The sequence below is a fragment of the Ciconia boyciana genome, chromosome 7, assembly GCF_034638445.1.
Source record: "Ciconia boyciana chromosome 7, ASM3463844v1, whole genome shotgun sequence".
NCBI classification, from domain to species: Eukaryota; Metazoa; Chordata; class Aves; order Ciconiiformes; family Ciconiidae; genus Ciconia; species Ciconia boyciana.
The window spans coordinates 59,532,739-59,550,822 of record NC_132940.1 but is presented as its reverse complement, the minus strand read 5'-3'; the positions used below and the strand labels follow the sequence as shown (position 1 = coordinate 59,550,822).

General features: G+C 37.5%; 1 protein-coding gene across 8 annotated transcripts in view; it reads right to left on the bottom strand.

Moving 5' to 3' along the window:
* TBL1XR1 (TBL1X/Y related 1) overlaps window positions 1-18,084 on the bottom strand; it is a 119,051-nt gene that overhangs the window by 30,086 nt on the left and 70,881 nt on the right. For 2 of the 8 annotated variants that reach the window (XM_072866367.1, XM_072866369.1), the window contains exon 3: window positions 9,771-9,838. The exons of 4 other annotated variants lie outside the window; for them this stretch is intronic. The gene's annotated coding sequence lies outside the window, so the exon portion shown is untranslated. Of the gene's footprint in view, window positions 1-9,770; window positions 9,839-11,634; window positions 11,697-18,084 lie in introns of all 8 variants that reach the window. 2 more of the 8 variants (XM_072866365.1, XM_072866368.1) reach the window with 2 other exon arrangements.

Below are 18,084 nucleotides of genomic sequence, written 5' to 3'. Positions count from 1 at the left end.
AGTTAAAAAGTTAAATCACCACCCTCTTTCAATACTTAAATAATTTGCAGAGCACACAAGGAAATATAACCAAACATTATGAAATTCTTGATCAAACACCTAATCCAGACCAAAGGCATTTTTCAGAAAGGAAGAACCCGTGGCTTGATGGGATGTCCTTCACGGTTAGACTGTCCTACCTGCACAGAAGCTGGGCAGATGCCTATAGCAGCAAAACTGGAAATGTGGCATTTCTAAAACTGATTAGAAACAGCTAGCTTCTGACTGATGACCAGAATTAGCACATTTACCCGGGGAAGCAGTAGTATAGGTCTGGCTAGTATGGATTACTTCACCAGATGACCTGCAAAGTCCATCTTCTAGGCTCTGTAGGCTAAATATATCTAACTCTGTAATGGAGAGGGAATTACCAGACAAATGCTTGTCATTACTCCAGGGAGAGACATCTGTCCCCCAAAAGGGAAAATTTTCTTATTGGAGGGCCCACCACGGGAACAGGGGTAACATCAAGCAAGCTGTAGAGCTTCCATTCTTAGGCAATTAGAAGGATGTCCCTTTAGACAGAGTTACAATCCTTCAGGAATAGCTAATTTAAATAAATTAAGACTTCTGCAATCAAACTTACAGACCCTGTCTCAAGAAGGCTTTGTAAAACTGTTAAATGGCTTTACTAAGTGCTAAAATAACAGCCTCTAATATTTGCTGGATCTAGACACAGAATAGCGGTAGGTTGCCGGAATCAAGTGCAAGAAAGATGAAAACTGGAAGTAGCATTATCTGCTACGTTGTTTAAAATCCCATGCAATGTACCTCTTCGGCATGCACCTAGTTTTAAGCATGCAACTATACGACTCCTAATCTCCTGTGCTGCATTAAAGCCTTAGCAAAAAAATTAATTATGGATGAATGTGGGAGCACACCCATTAACCCTCACTCGGATCAAACTGTGTAAAAATTTCAAGAGAAAATAACTGATTGAGAAGAGCTCTTGAGTCAGTCAAAATGAGCCCTATCAAGAGCTTCTGCTGAGACTAAGGCAGAGGAGGGGCAATGTCCAAAAAATGTCTTCTATTTGTGACCACGCACCATTGAAAATAAGCACAAGTACTATGGTTCAAGCTTTTTGATCAAGAACATGTAGAAATTAAACAGTTAAATGGAGTTAAAGATCTCCATACTGTGCTAAGTTTCTGCTCTCAGCTGATTTATTCTCATTTTCACTGCTGGAAAACCCACCAAATAACGTGGCCTGTAAGTCTGATCAAGAACATTCCATTTTTTCCAATACGTTGTTCCTGATGTTCCCACAATAGATCATTCAGGGCTCTAAGGGACTGTGTCAATTGAACTGAATGATGTGGTCGCCTGCTGGTACATAAATGCAAAGGCAAAGCTGAGGGGGTTTATTTTCAAAACAGGAGACATTGATCCTGTGACAATGTTCCATTACCCTGACTTTATTTCTATTAGAGACAGTGATTACATCTACATCAATCGCTTGAGCTGATGGATATTGGGGCACTAACAGTGACACAGTTTTTCACTATGCTGCTGCTGCTGACCTGCATACTGATGGCTTACCAAAAAAAAGATTCATTCTGAGCTTGGACTAATGTTACTTACTTGTCAATGAAAAACTACTGAAGTTTGGTCAGACTTTCGTAATTAGTCGGTTTTCAACGGCCTGGTTTTGGGGTTTTCTTTTGCGTTCTGGAAATCTTATTGTGGAACGGTGATTAGTGGCCGTGTAGCCTGGCACAGATTCTATTTGTTATGATTAAAATATTTATATTGCTACCTGATGGTAATAAAACAGCATATGTAGTTCTTACAAGCATCTGTGGAAAGATATCTCTGCACTCCTATAATAGCATCCCTATCTTGACTGGGGATTTTTTCATACGAGTGTATGGACTCCTCTTCCAATTCCCCATACCGTCACCCTTTTACAGTTCCTATTCACTGTACTTGCTATCTTTCCCAAGCTGGTGATCCATCTTCTGGCTTTCATCTCTTGATCTGACATATGATCTTGAGCCTGTGGTCACGCATTTGCCCTGGTTTTCACCTCTTCAACACACACTGCCTACACGTACTCTGCACTCCTGAATTCATCTCTCCAACCGCTTTCAAGAGCGCTGACTTTATCTGTACTTCCTTCAGTCATTTCTTTTTCTACGTTCTTTTTTCACTACTTTTCCATTACAACACATGAGTTGCTAACATTTTGCACAAATAAACTCTGGTGGTTGAAAAAAATTCAATTCATCTTCAACAACAGTGATTTCTATTCCAGCTAAGCCCTGTTCATTTTACTTGTACTTGTTTGTTTAGCCTCGTGCCCTGAGTCACGTCCTGAAGAGCCTGCAGGAGAAAGGACTTTGTTTGACTCGCTTCAGTGTATTTACCACAGTGGGTTCCCTCATTTTTGATTAGGAAGTTTTTTTAATGCTGCCATAACAACAACAAATTGAAGTGATCTGGAGTTATACCTACGCAGAGTAACAAAGAACAGCAGAGATCGGAGTTAGCAGCATCTGAACAAGTGCAAAAACTGGGACAAGAGCACACCTGCCAGAGCCAACCAGCATCTTCTCATGGCACCCCTCTGCACCATGCTGACATCTACAACTCATGTTAGCATGAGGTTGGGCACCTCCTTGCTGAAATCCATTCCATACTGCACACCGGCAATTTTTCCATAACCAAAAGTAAAACAAAGAGACCCCAAATCTTACTCTGTGGTATGCCCCAGTACTTGCGAGGCTGAGCCTGCAGGGACCCAAGCAGTACTTGCCTAGGAGATCCGAGAGCATTCAGCTGTACAGCAATGAATTTTGCTAGAGTCTAAGTTTTGAAACACTCATTAGAGACCACCACTGCCTCATGGTTTTGGATTGGGGCTTTTTTGTGAAATGCTAGGGTTTTATGTTTTGTTAAGGTTGCTATCATTACTCAGGTAATTATCCTAAATGCCTGCAGGTCTTTGGGGCCTGGTTCATCTTTCCCAGTGAACAACCAAAGACAAACTAAAACCAAAAGTACTTACATCGGTCTGGACACAGGGAGCTACACGAATGTGACCTTTTCCAACAAAGGATCCACTCAACTCATTTGCCCTGCCCTTGGTGTATGAGCTCATCTCAGGATTTTTAGCACCTACAAAGTTAATATTAAGTGCAGGTTTTATTTTCAGCATAGAAGTTGATAGAACTACCCTATAAATAATACTAACCACACAAATGGAGCAAGAGAAGCATTTCCTGCAGTGGAAGACCCAGGAGAAGGGGTGATCTCTCTGTGTGTGAACATCTTCCCCCACTCCTACATTGTTTTAGAAAAGATCTTGGATTATCAGGCATAGCACATAACTTCCACAGTGCTGGGGATATAAACATGCAATTTGATTAAGGGAAAAAAGAGAGACAGTAACGAGGTGCTCTGTTCACAGAGCAGGTGAAGAGGGTTTGATCTGTTCTAAATGCAAATAAACCCAGCTTATTTCCCCATTGTTAAACCTAGTCTTATAGGCCTTTCCCATGAGAAAAGACATTTTGGAATTATGTACTCTGGCAGTATCTAGTTCAGGGATAGCAAATAATTTTTCTGAAATTCCTTTGTGAGTGTGTGAAACCTGCCAATTTTTTCCTGAGGCAGATGTTTTGTTGAATATTAACAGCTCCGAGTTCACTGTTTCTGAAAAATGAAGGATGAAACGTAAAACCCCTGTGAGAAAATACCATAATGGGGTGAAAAAAAGAAAAAAAAAAAGAAAAACCCTAACAACCTCACAGGACATAGAGAAGATCCTTCAGTTACAATTTATTACAATTTCAAGTCAGGAAAATATAAACTGTTAACAAGGAAAGATATAATCTCCAGCTTTAGTGGCCATTAATCAAGAGCAACTACATCAGAACCTGCTACTTACTGAAGAGGAGGCCAGATTCATTTATTTATTTTTTAAATTGGGATGAAGAAAAAGCAAACAGTGCCCTTCGGATAAGGAAAACAATGAATTAATTATACTAAGAACACAGGGTTTTGTTGTGGTTTTTTTAAATAAAAACAATCTGACTACTTCTGACTACTTGGGACAAGGCCAATATTACTCATGAGTTGTGGACTGATGGCAAACAGGTAGATTGGTACTTATGAATGTTAATAGTAGAAATACACTGTGCTTTAGACATGTTTTTCTCTATTAACCCAGATATTAAACATGTTGAAAATCTAACTGCAGTTGAATAGCAGAATTTGGTATTGAAAATATGTGCTAACATTTATCATATTTAGTGTTCAAAGTTCTCTACAGCCATGAAACATATCCTGAAGCCTGGAATAAATTAAATGTAAACTGACGAGTTCTTTCTAGCCCCAGGACGTTCACCTAAAAGATTTAAAGACGTGTAAGTCATGATTGACTGCAGCATTTTGCATGAACGGAGAGTTTTAAAGAAGGCTTAAGAAAGTTTACCCTCAGATTAAAAACTCAACTCTTTCCTTTACCCAAGCATTTTCCACATCCAGCCCTATTTACTAAAGCAGACTGAAATGAGCCTGTGGGAACCTGCAGGTAAATAACCATTATGAGTTCAGGACCTTAAAAAACAAAAAAACCCCCACCTTTTGCAAAACCAAAAATAAGATAACATGCTTCTGCAATTGATCATATGAAAGTAAAAAAAGAACAATGTGTGAATCTACGTTAGATATGTCTACTCCCACACTCCTCCACTATCTCTGCCTTATGAGATTGCTAATCTGCAAAACAAGATATCCTTTCCTCATAACCACGCCACCAATACCACCTACAACACCACTTTCTTTTATTCCCAAATAAACCCAAATGCAACAACAGTATAAAAAAGTGCAAACCGCAGCTCTGAGTCTTTAAAAGCTGTCTCAGAACTGCAGCACATTTTTGTTCAAGAATAATCAAATTACAGTGTCTGAGTTTAAATGACAGAAATCAGTTACCAATGCAAACAAGATCAAGTGCAAAAGGGCAGTATAAAACCATCTTCATCTAGTTGTTTTTTTTTTAATTAAAGACTAATTAGCAGGAAGAAATTATTGTATGAGAGCATTCCTCAGAAGAGAGAGATGTACTAATTAAAATGAATTTAACACTTACAAATTTATTTTAGAAAAAGGGCTGTTGAAGTGGATCAGAAACCAATGGTACTTTAGCACCTCAAGATTTAACTTCAGGTGGACCTGAAGGTAGCTAAATTTTCCAGAAGCACCTAAATCACTTAGAAGCCTTATTGGAATTGACTTCTAACAAAGAACAGGATGTGAAGTACTTGCCTTTTCTGGGTACTTCCTAAGACCAAGTTGACACATCTCTCAAAACCCATGAAATAAATTACGAAACAAACACTGTCTGACACACATTATTTTTGGTATTCAAAGAGTCAAAGCTCTTCTTATCTGTTAAATTTAAATCACGTATTACAGTAAGAATTTAATATCCATGATCTTAGCCCTCCTAAGGAGACTGGGCATGGCCATTCACGAACACGACTGATTGCAGCTACAGACATCACGCAATGATTCATTTGTCTTAGGCTGTGACAGAGTATGATCAACGTACTTGTACTATTTTCTATTTACAACTAAAATAACAAAAATCTGAGACCAATGTAAAATTCTCATTTCTTCTTTCACTGCACTATATACTGATCCGCAATACAGATGCGATCTATTAAGAAGTAATAGAGAAATAAAGCAACAGCAACCCAAGCAACATCTCAGAGATGCTGCACCAGCTAAGGCAGCTGGGCAAGCAGGCATGTGTGCTTGAGATGGCTCTGGGAACAGCAGTCCAGAGGCAGGTTATAAAGGCTGTTGGCATAGGTCATGAGGGCAGAGTACTGCTTTACTTTTACTGAAATAAAAGATTGGGCATTCCCGGGCCACCATTCTGCCATCACCGGTCTCTCACGGCTGTCATTGCCTCTGCCACACGTGGTCTAGGAGGCAGCGAGGCAATAACCAAAGAATGAGAGAGGCAAAGAAGTGACTTGCATAGCCCATGCTCCAGCTTCCACCGTGGGACTGGACACTCAACTACACAAGAAGTTGAGTTGCAGACACAAGACCCTTGCCAGGACACAGGTACCTCTGAGAAAAACACCTCGTCCCCCGTAACTCTGCAACAAGGGCCAGACTGTTTTCCAAGCCTGCAAGTATCTCTTTCCTTAATTCATATAATTTTCAGTTTCTGCTACAATAACCACCTTCAATGCAGACATTCAGTCTCTGCATCTCTACATCCTACTCTGCACCACATCTCAAAGTTTGACTGTGTAAATTGTCATGAGCAAAAACTATACTGTCTAGGCCTTAGTGCTATGCATTTTGGCAGAGAATGTCTCCATCTATATTAGCTATACCTGAATTTCCATAATAAATAGTATTGATTTTTCCTTTCAAGTATATACATTTAATGGAAAACTCACTCATGCCTCCAAAGGTTGTCTAGACATTAAGTTGGTCCCCCTTCCTGCCTTTAGCATCTGCTTATTTTTTTCTCTAAATGAGGCTGTATCAAGGGTCTTTTGGCAGAATATTAAGAATAGCATATATGCTGAGGTGGTATGTCTATAATACATAGAAAAGACATGCAATACAGTCATCATCCTTGACCAGATTTTCCATACCCTGCAAGATATCCCTTTTTTTTTTTTTACTGGGAGCTGTTCCAATATCCGAATCATCAACAGCAGTCTTTTCTTTTACAAAACACCCTGAAAAATAAAAACAAGCTTCTTTCCTTGTCTGTTGAAAATGGAATATTTTACCTAACTCAAATTATCCTAGACTAAGGACAACTTTGAATGAATGCCAAGTTCTGATACTTCATCAGTGTTTAAGTCTAGAGATATATTTATACTACTGTGAAGGAAAAATTCCCAGAGATCCGATGAACATGCCTGCCATAACACAGCCCCAGGCAGCTCCTACACATTGTAAAGTCACCTGTATCTGTAGAAGCAATTGCAATGTCGATCTTAGAAGATTAAAGAAGCATACCAAATGTTCTTCTTGCTAATTTGGCATTGTACAGAAGGTCTGACTAGTAAAAGTAACCTGAACACACCTGTAGAGGGATATGCAATGAGTTTCAAGAAAATATTGAAAGATGGTTTAAAAGAACACTATTTTTGCTTTTCTGTATAGCACATGGGATATAAAAAAGCTATACCAAAGCAGCCTGTTGTATATAAAGATTTTGTTTTGTGAGGGAAGCATCCTTCAAAGCTGTATACAAATGCTTGCATGAGTGCCTATACACACATATAAAAACCTTAAAATTTAAAACTGTTGGCTCCGTACAGTAGAAGTAGGAGAATCTACTGAAGAAACTCTTATCAAATGGGCTGAAAGTAACAAAGGATCCAATTAAGATAAAAAGTTTAAACCCTGGACATTTCCTCTTCTTTCTGCCTGCTTAGGCCAACATCAGACATCTGTTCTCACTAATTTTTTTAATTAATCCCCTTTGAAGCAAACTATTCAAAACCTGAAGATACATCATCTGTCTGATAAGGATCCCCCCCCTCCACCAGAAGGTGCTATTTTGAAATCAACAGCCTACTCTACTGGGGCAGCTGGAAACATGATCATAGCTTCGTGTAGAGAAAACAGTTTTGCTTAGTCAAGTTAAAACATCAGCAGAGATACACCATTTCTTATAACTGCAGGCTACTATTACATAGGCAGCTGCACTGAAATGGTCTTCAAATTGTCCCACAAATGACCTCTACTCTATCTTTTGCAGAATTAAGCAATCACAGTAACTATTTCTGCTAGTTCAGATTTAAACAAATTAGATAGGATGGCTTTTCAAAAAAAGAAACACACCATGTTAGGTTATCTTTACCTTACCTCAAACACTGGAATAACAGGTTCATGCATGAAAAATTCTGCTCACCCATTTCCAGTAATAGGAGCATTATTTGAAAATAAAGAGATGATGGAGAGGAAGAAGTCCATGACTTCTCCAGATGACATTATACTTTAATAAGTACTGCACAAATTGCTCACAATGTTTTGAAAAATTTTCAGTATTTCTCAGACTCCAAAGAGCTCCCATCATCTTTCTTTTCTTACAATATTTATAAAGCTGTGATGTCTTTACTTTGCAGAATTGCCGTTTAACATTCTTGAGTAATGCTACTCAAAACTTCACAGTGCCATTTCTCTCGTATAAATCTGAAAGCCTATTTTCTTCCACTCCAAGATTTAGAAACTCTAATGTAAGTCTACATGCATTATTTGTGCATGCTCAAGGTATTATGTACCTACAGGGCTGGAAACCATACAGCGTGAATAGTACCATGCCCAAATATTTTAGATAGACCAATCTAATGCAATGACAGCAGGGAAAATAGCTTCAGTCTTTACACCAATTCATTTGCATCTTCAAATACCATCCTTTTGCTTCCCTAATTTATCAGCCTCCAGAGCCTTCTCAAACAAGCCTCCCCCCCAATACCTCCAACACAGAAAGACCTACTACTAGTTTCTTAGGTTGACTAGAGAATCCTGTTAAAAAGTTCTTGTGTACCCCACCTTGTTTTTAGAAAACAAAAAAAAAGAGCTTGTGAAAGTATACATAGATACAGATCAATCCAGAAGAATATTTAAACATATTCTAGTCCCATTGACCTCAATTGCTTAAGTGGTTTGTTGGAGCAGAGCCAGTACAACAGTTCCCTGCAAGAGCAAGGCCATAAAGAACAGTCAGCAATATCCTTCTTTACCTTGTGGGGGTCTACTTGCAAGATAAGGTTTGTTAAAACAAACTCACTCTGTCTTTGAGTGCCCTCTATAGACCTAAGATAATACACAAATAGAGCGTGCTAAAAAACTTCTAAGGGATGGTGATTAAAAAAAAAAAAAAAAAAAAAGACGACGACATCTACTACACCCACAAGACATTTGTTAAATTACAGCATATATTAAAAATTCTACAGATACAAATGTGGTATCAGTTATCTACTGCTGAAAGAACAAATACTCAGTTGTGCTCTTGCACAATACTTAAGCACGGCTGTTGGTAGACTGGTTCAGAATGAATTTTCCCTTTATTAGAAAAAATAAGGTAATCTCATCTCCCTTGTAACTTTAGCCATGGAGAAGAGAAGAAAATACGTTTAAGGAAAGTATGCAAAATCAAAAGAAATGATAAGAGGGATTGCAGTTACATAAATTTAAAGAAAACAATTGCAAAATCATGACTGTATATTACATTTAAGAAGAGGAGACTAGTAACAGCACACTGTCTGGATATTTGCCCTCTGAACAACATATTCATATTTTCCTTCAGGAAGTCAAGACTCTAGTACTTGAAAAAAATATCATAAACAAAACACAGTAACTTTTCCCCCTTTTTTAAAAACTGATACACACTAAGGCAATAGTGACCCCACGCTTCAAGCAGACAATACAGTTTTTACAAGGTGTTTTGTCAAAAGGCCTATTTATTAATATTTCCATGCTGTGAATTGATGTGTTATATAACAACAACTCTAACAAAATTAATATGGATTTACACATGAGACAATAACAGCTCCAAAAGGAGCTGTTAAAGACCATTGAATAAAAGAACACTTAACGTAAAGGTTCAGCGGACTTCAGAAAGTGATACCTAACAAATACTGTAAATGCATGTAATTGCAATTACTAGTACTAAATTGTACCAAAGTATCAGTCCACTTTTATGACAAATAAATAGATAAATCATTGAGTGTCCTTACCAGAACTACTCTCTGAAACCCCACAAAATTGTGATGTGGCAGCAGTACAGCCCTTGGTATTACACCACCTGTAACACAAACCATATTATGATAGTTTCTATCAATATTTATTTTAAAGGATGAAAAAAGGATAAAAGCTAGTTTTCTACCAGTCTTTTTACTGAAAGCATTAAAACAACATTCAAGTTTCCTACTGATTACAATATATGCTTAGATAAGAAAATAAATGAACAAAAATTAAAGACCATATTTTGATTACTTACATGGAATTTATTTTAAAAAAATTATAGGCATAGTTTCAACTCTATCCTCTTCTCGCTCTTTTAGTTGAAAACAAAACGCTACCACAGAATACAGCATTAGCTTTAAAGGAATTTCTGTTCTTTTTGGCTGCCCATATTGACAAAGGGGAACTTTATGAGAATCCAGATTAAAGTTTACAAATGGCTAAGTATTGATGCAGTATCTTATTTTAGTGTTAGCTAAAGTATACAACTAAAATGATTCAATAGCAAGACAAAAAACAGGAAACACAAGGCCATGATCAAACCACCCAGTGTTTTCAAAATTGACCATTTTGGATCTGAATTTAGCACCAACAAATTAAAAAGAACATGTTATATGAAAGAATGCTTAAAATACCCTCATGGAGTTAATTTCCACAAGAGACTTCAAAACTTAAACACTCCTTAGGAATTAAGTACATTATGCACCTGTGATCAGAACAGTTACTGATCCTTTATTTGTACAACATAGTGATTCCTACCACCAATATTCATTACAGATTAAATCATTAGAGAGTGATCTTATGTAAACTAAGGGATTAAGGAGAAAGGTTTGAAGGTAGGAGTGCAGGAACACTGTCTGGGCACCACAAGAAAACAATCCACATATCAAAAAAATGCTGTTTGAAGCAGCACACACTTAATAGTAAAACAGAAGAGGATCCTGCCCCAAACGGAAGGGGATCAGGAAAACAGCAAACTATTTTCTAAATACTAAATTCCAGCCACAAAGGCTCACAAAATACATTACAAATAACACTGAAACTTCCCAAACATCTCCTTAAAACAAGGGCTAAAACCAAGGAAAGCAACACATGCCTTAAACAGCACATAGCATTTAAGACTTTCCATCACCTTAAAAATAATCATTGACCTCTAAGAAACCCTCCACTATTTAGTCTGTTACTAAGCTGAATAAGACTTGAAAATGGTTTTCCCTTGTTTTGATTGAGGAACTACAGAATATTTTGGTCAGCGATCATTTTCCGTGTTTAAATTCCCAAGAGATTCAAATAAACTTGTCCTTCCTTCCTGCAGAGCCCCCGACAACTGAATGGACATTAGTCTCCAAAACTCTGGGAAGAGCCCTGGGTGAGCGGAGGGAGAATGCCATGAACACTGATGGCACTGCACTCCTCCCCATATAGGGAAACTGCAGCATTTGTTTAATTAATATTTAATTAATATTTACATATTAACGGTTCTCCTTTTCAGAATGAGAAGATATAAATACTATGACCTAGAGGTGTAAGAAGTAAATGCTACAAGGCATCACTTGGAGATCACCAGCTTCCTCATAATAAAAGTCAGTTTATTTATTATTACATTTCTAAGAAAAACACTCCAGTACCACCAGCCTGGACTTGAAAAGCATCCTGGTCCTTCTCTGTAACCACACTTACTGACAGCAGCTCACAAGATCAGTGAAAAGGTCCTGACCCTGTATTAATGTAATTTTAATTCTCTGCTAGGCTATTATGTACTGCCTTGATCATTTCTGCGAACCTAACTGTATGTATCAACTGTATGGCTAAAATTTAATTAAAAAAAAAATCAGAAGCAAAGTTTAAAACACTTACAAAATTTTAACTCCAAGATGAATGATAGTGCAAAAGGTCATTAAAAGGAGATGCTGATCCTGCTGGTTGAACAAACAAGAGGGAGCAATAAGTTTCAACACTTACATGCTTTGAACTTTGTGCATTTTACATTTACATTAAGTATTTTTCATTCATTCAGAATCAACTCTGTTTCAAGTAAATAATTGATATTACTCCCCCAAATGATGCCAAACAGGAGAAAGAACCAGGAGGTCCTACAAGAGAGCAGTGTACCACCGCACCCTCAACAGAAGCTGCTTTAAGAAGAATTCCTTTCCTCTCCACATTTCCCCACAGAGCATACACAAAAACACAAATACACCAAACACTAGAAATTCATCATTGCATCAGTCTCCCTACAACGACAACAGGAAACCTGTTTGCAGTTAACTAATTTGCCATGGGGTGGAGAGGGCTGAGAGGTGCACAGCAAGAATTAGGTGCATGGCCCAACTTAACAGGTCTTTTAAGAATGACTAAGTGACAAAAGTAATTTTTCAGATGGATCCTAATAGCCAGCTACTTCTGCAATCATTTGCATCACATAATGTGACCATCAGAGAATCCCCCAAGTAATATTTACCCTGGAACCACTTTTATCCTGTTTCAAATTAATAAATAAGAGTAAAGTTTATTGCTCACGCTGCAAAGACTTACACATTACATAGAGAGAATACGTTTGCTTTTTTTTTTTTATTTAAGTTACTGATGTGAACAGAATTTGTGGCATGTAGGATAAAAGCTTCACATTTAATTATATTCCTACCAAGCGATGTGATGAAATGAAGCACACCACAGGGTGCTCACCTATAATCACAGGGTAGAATTTCCCGTACTATATCCACTCTTCAAACTTCCATCCTGCCGTAATACTGTGGATTGCTTCGTAGTTACATGCTTAGTCTTTTATTTTGCTTTCTTACAAGATGCTTATCTACATATATTTCAGAGAATCTGAAAAGAATTAAACTGCAAACCTACAGTTTCATTAAAGAAAAAATAAGAGTTGAGCAGGAAGGAAAGGGCTAAAGAGATTTACCAGCCTCAGGGAGACGACAAGAACAGAAAACACTGCAAAAATGTGGATGGTTTTGAGAACCCAACATTTTACGTGATGCTAACTGGCAAGCTTAATGACTGTATCTGTTACTAAAATGCTCACACTCTGTAAGAATTGTGCATCGTGAGCAGGAAATCTTTCCCTCTGCAGCTTAAAATATCTATGCATTTTAAAACTGTGTAAAAAAAATACATTAGTTCCCCATTTCAAAATTAATTACAGAGCAGGAATTTTATCACACTACTACCAATACATGTGATGATGCTACATGTAAAGGTATTGCACTTGTTTTGGCACAGGACAGCAACAGAAATGGTAAATTTAAAAAGATTCTGTGAAAGCGTCACTCTCTTTCTTGAAGTAGTTGATTAATATCGGTGAAGTTGGAAGATGGGGTACCTGAGAAGACCACGCTGGGTTAACTTGCCACTAGGGCGTGCTCCTTGATCAGCACGGAGTCCTATTTACCCATTTCATGGGTGGGGGTTTTTTCCACAACCTTTTTCATTTTCCTAACTGAAAGAAATACAGGGAAAAGTGTGTCTTGTACTTCTCTAAATTAAAGGAATGAATATAGCTATCCAAACTAGACTGACTTAATCTCTTAAAATGATAGCTTTGTTTGCAATCCTCCTAAGCTTTTGGGCAGCAATTTCCTTTATAGATTCTTCTCTTCCATCACTTGTAACTGAAATTCTTACTACTATTAGATTGGGACTTCTTAAGTCAATGCAATTTTTTAAAAAAATAATCAAAAATGGATTTTTAACAAACAAGTAACATTTCTTTTTTGAATGACTGTCTAGGGTTTTTGCTTGTTTTGATATTAAATCATGTATAGTTAGGGAAAAAAAGACAAAAAAGTAAATTATGTGCTCATAAAAAGTACTGATGGGCATTTTATAAATTGAATGTAGCCCATCAGGGAGAGAGAAATTATCTACTTTTAGGATGTATTGTTTACTGCTGCCTTCCCCACTAGACCACCTGTTAATAGTATTTGATATTGTTTTCTTTCTGTGTGATGAGTATGACTATAGCAAAGACTGCTACTAAGGTGATGAAATGTGTGCATACAGAAAAAGAATTCAGTATAAACTGACATTAAATAAAAATGTAAGTGTCTCTCTTGAACTTAAAGCAATGCATGCATTTGGATCTTCAGAGAGCCAATGCATGAATAAGGCCTTACTTTTAGCCTGTCCTATGAGTGCAGCATAATTTCTGGTCTGCTTCTCCCTCCATTTGCATAAACCCAAATGTTACCACTGAGATATTTGATCTGCTCACTACCACTTATTCCCTCTAATCCCTCTATTTCAAAGACCATCCAACCAACAAATGTCACCAGCAGAGAAAATGAAATCCAAGTAATGCGTTAACAAAATAAGTGTTGGTTCATCTACAAAAACAAGATTTGCTTTTCCGTTTTGACTCTGCAAACAGCACCAGAGATCCCTTTTTGCCACACCTGAGCAAAAAACACAACTAACAGCAGAGGCGTCTTAGAGAAAACCAAAGTCTTGGGTTGAAAAATTCACGTCAGCCTCTTAGAATTGCTGTACGAAATGTAAGCACATCTGTTTAATTTTCAAGTAGGATTGCACTGATTGCTAAATATTTTGTTGTAGTTAACACAGCACAACCAAACACAGCATCTGAAGTTAGACTGACAATAAATCATTTATCACATGCAAAGTTTAAGATCACAATTCACTGAATAATATTTATGATCACAAAGTAAATATGATAAAAGTGGTATTTCCTTGATAACAGCAGACATAGTAATTTCAGGAGAAAACAGAAACACTCATCGCAGAGTAAGACTCCAAAAACACTAACAGCCCTAACCCCACCGAAAGGGACTCTGAACGAGACTACTCAGATACTGAAAAATGTATGCAGGGAAGTTTGAGCATTACAAAAGTTTAAAAGTCTTTGGGCCATAACCATACTCAAGTAAAAAACCCCCGGGAAAATTTTATCCCGTAAGCTTATAGTCCAGACAACTAACATTTTCCATAAAGCTCCCCAGGCAGATGACAACCAGACACGGATTAAAATGCTACAGACAAGCAAAGCTTCAGCAGTATTACACTTGAAGATGCAACTGTACTATTAAACATTACTTGTTAGCAAAACAGTTATTCCAGGTTCTGAAAATGAAACTATGAAGTTTAAGATCTTTATCTGTAAAACATTAATGTTCTGCTTTGACTACCTCAAGGCAATGTCCCAAGTGAATGCGCATCTGTTCTTCTCTTCTTTATCCACTGTCATTTCCATAATTCATCCTTTTAACGATTTAAGAAGTCATACATTACCAGTGCAGAGGATATTTTCAGAGTACACTGATGGTGCCCAAAAAGTCTTGTATTTGACTAGCTGCTGAGGGTGCATCAAGGAAGAAGCATTATGTACATCTATATGAGCTTTGACTGGTGCGTATATTGAGCAGACAGGTTTTTGAGCTTTATTGTGTTGTGCATTCTTCAGAAGAGGTGTCTTTCAAACACTAAATGAAAACAACGCAAGAATTAAAGAACTGGAGCAAAGTGACTTGCATTTCCTATTGGCCCATTTTTCTTCATGCATGAAAGACAGGCTTTTTTGTTCCTTTTTTTCCTTTTTTTTTTCTTTAATATTTTGTAGCATAGCTCCAAGGAGCTGATGCATATTGCTGTTTTTTTCATGGGTTGCTTATGTACTGTCTATCACAGGACACTACTTGTATACATTTCTATAAAGTTACTCGGTCAGACTATTTTGGAAACAAGACACTGACATTCTCATTCTTTCTGTTTGAGAGAGACTCCAATTCTTTGGCCTGATCATAATTCAAACTACTTGGCTTAAAGCCTTTAAGTTTTATATGTATATTCTCAGTGAAAGAAATCAAACACAGCAATGATTTGTACCAAGCTGGAGGGCAGAAGTATTTCATTTTTTAAAGGCTGCCTCCACTAGTATTGTTTCATGACTGGTGTTGCAAATGCTACAGGCACTAATTCATATATTCATTAAAAATGATCTTGGGAGCTTGCATCACTTTTTCCTGAAAAAGCAGCCTTCAAAATGTAAGCCACTCAAAAGCATTGTAAAGCTGGTTGTCTTTCTCATTCCTGAAAATCCTCAATTTTACCATTTTAAAACTTAGTAAATAAAGACCTCTTTTTTTTTCTCCCTTGCCATTCTACACATAATCTCTAGCAGCTTATCTTATGGCATCAACCATCACCACTGTCACCATTGCCAGGGCAGAAGGCTCCTACATACTTCGTGCCTGCCTTTGAATTCATGACCAGAGGTTCACCCACACCACAAATACAGAGAATGAGCAGCCTTCATCTTTCCATTTACCCCCATTAAGTCAGTGCCACCATGTTCTCCCAGGAGAAAAGTGTGAGAACTGAAACACCACAAGCAACAGCAGCCAAGGACACTCAGAAATAAGGTCTGCCCTCACTGTTCTTGGACTGTGAGAAGGGAAGAGCCAAACTGTCGGGCAGTGACCGTGTCTTGAAGAAGCCTCGGTTCCTTTTGAATAAATATCAAGTGGCCCTTCTGGGATGGAGCACACACCTCAAACTGGGCTTTAATTTGCTTGGGTATGCATGTAAAAATAGTGGGACTTGGTCCTAAATTGGACCGAAAGCAGATTATATCGTAATTATGTCATATCTAATTAAAGCCCGTATCACTAAAATAGAGACTCTCCAATGTAGATACAAACATCACTTGGCAGCCACAGTGGTTCTCAAACCTGCAGCTGGAACACAGCTCAGGACATGAAAGCATAATAAAGCTACCGATTGAATAGCCTGATTTCTAGAATTTAGATAGGTTTTGCTTTATTTTATAGCATTGTAGTAACATTTTACTAGAGGAAAAGACAGGTTCTTGGATTTCAGAGTTGCAATTCAATCGGTATATGCAGTTACAACATAGCTCTTGCACTCTCTCAGGAGACTCGAGTTAAATTCTTGGCTCAGATTTGTAGTGAAAACAAACAGGCGGCATTAATCTAGTCACCATTTATTCATAAATTACATTTAAAAACCCCAAACCTTAGTTTCTCAAATGGCAGCCCAAAAAGATTGTGAATGCATCTGTCAGGACTAACAGCAAAAAGAAGGTGCCTGACAAAGTCTTAAAGTAGTTCTTGTAACCTGTGTATCACCAACTTACGGTGACAAAAATCAGATTCACAAAGTCAACCAAACAACTCAAACCAGGCTTACCAACACCCGCAGTCCTGCTCTATGGAGAAGATTTTGACAAGGAAATAAGAGTCTATTTTTCTCCAAGTTTGGAAGCATTTCAGCTGTGTATTGCTTAATAATTTAGTTTATTAAAGGCAACAACTGTCAAAATCTATACAAACTAATTTGTCATGCAGCAATTTTACGTTATTGAAATCTTGTTATAATCTGACTAATGCACGCTATCGCTTTCTAACCATGCCTATAATTGGTTTTTTGGCTGTATAGGCCTAAAGACAGTAATCCAAAACATCTTCCAATTACACTGAAAAATATGCATGTTTGCGGAAAGTTACGTTACTTAATTTTCAGACTCAATGGGCCTTTAATAATATGAGATTAAAAAAATGTTTGCAAAAGGACACAAATTTTTGGTGCTATTCAGAAAGTTACATGTTTGTGTAGGAAAATACCATCTAGAGACCTGCAAACGCCAAAGAAGCACGTCTTGAGATACTTATGGAACACGAGACAAACTCGAGAAAAAAAAGGTCAAAAATTCATTCAGATGGAAGAATATATTCCAAGTCTATACATCCAAACCAAACAAGAAATCCAGCCATTAAGAAGTCCCGTACCTCAAAACTTACGTAGGTGTGACAGTTACTCATGAACTTAACTTGTTTACTTCCAACACATGCAACTGTCTATTGCCCTTGCCTGCAATCCTTCATGGGGCATTTGAAGTTCCTTGAATTTGTTGGTAGGTCAGCAGCAGTTCAAAACACAAGAACTTTGTACAGGAATCATTGCTTAAAATTCCCAGAGCACGGTATTTGACAGATGCTTTCATTACAGTACCAGGACTGGCATACAGGTAATTTTTAAGATGCTTAAAGTATTGCAGCCTGCTATCTGAGTACTTTGACAAATATGGTTTACTATTTTTGACAGAAAAGATTAGCAAGTAAATACTACAAGGAGAAGCAGGATTGCCCAGATGCAGGTATGGTTCTTAGCAGAGGGGAAAACATTGAAGTTGCCACTTGAAATTCATAAGAATTTTTGTAAATTTTTAACGTATTAGAGATTTTTTTTAAACTACTACAGAATCTTAAAATTTGTCCATAAATCTTGGCACATTAAGTGTGCACCTTGTGACGGATT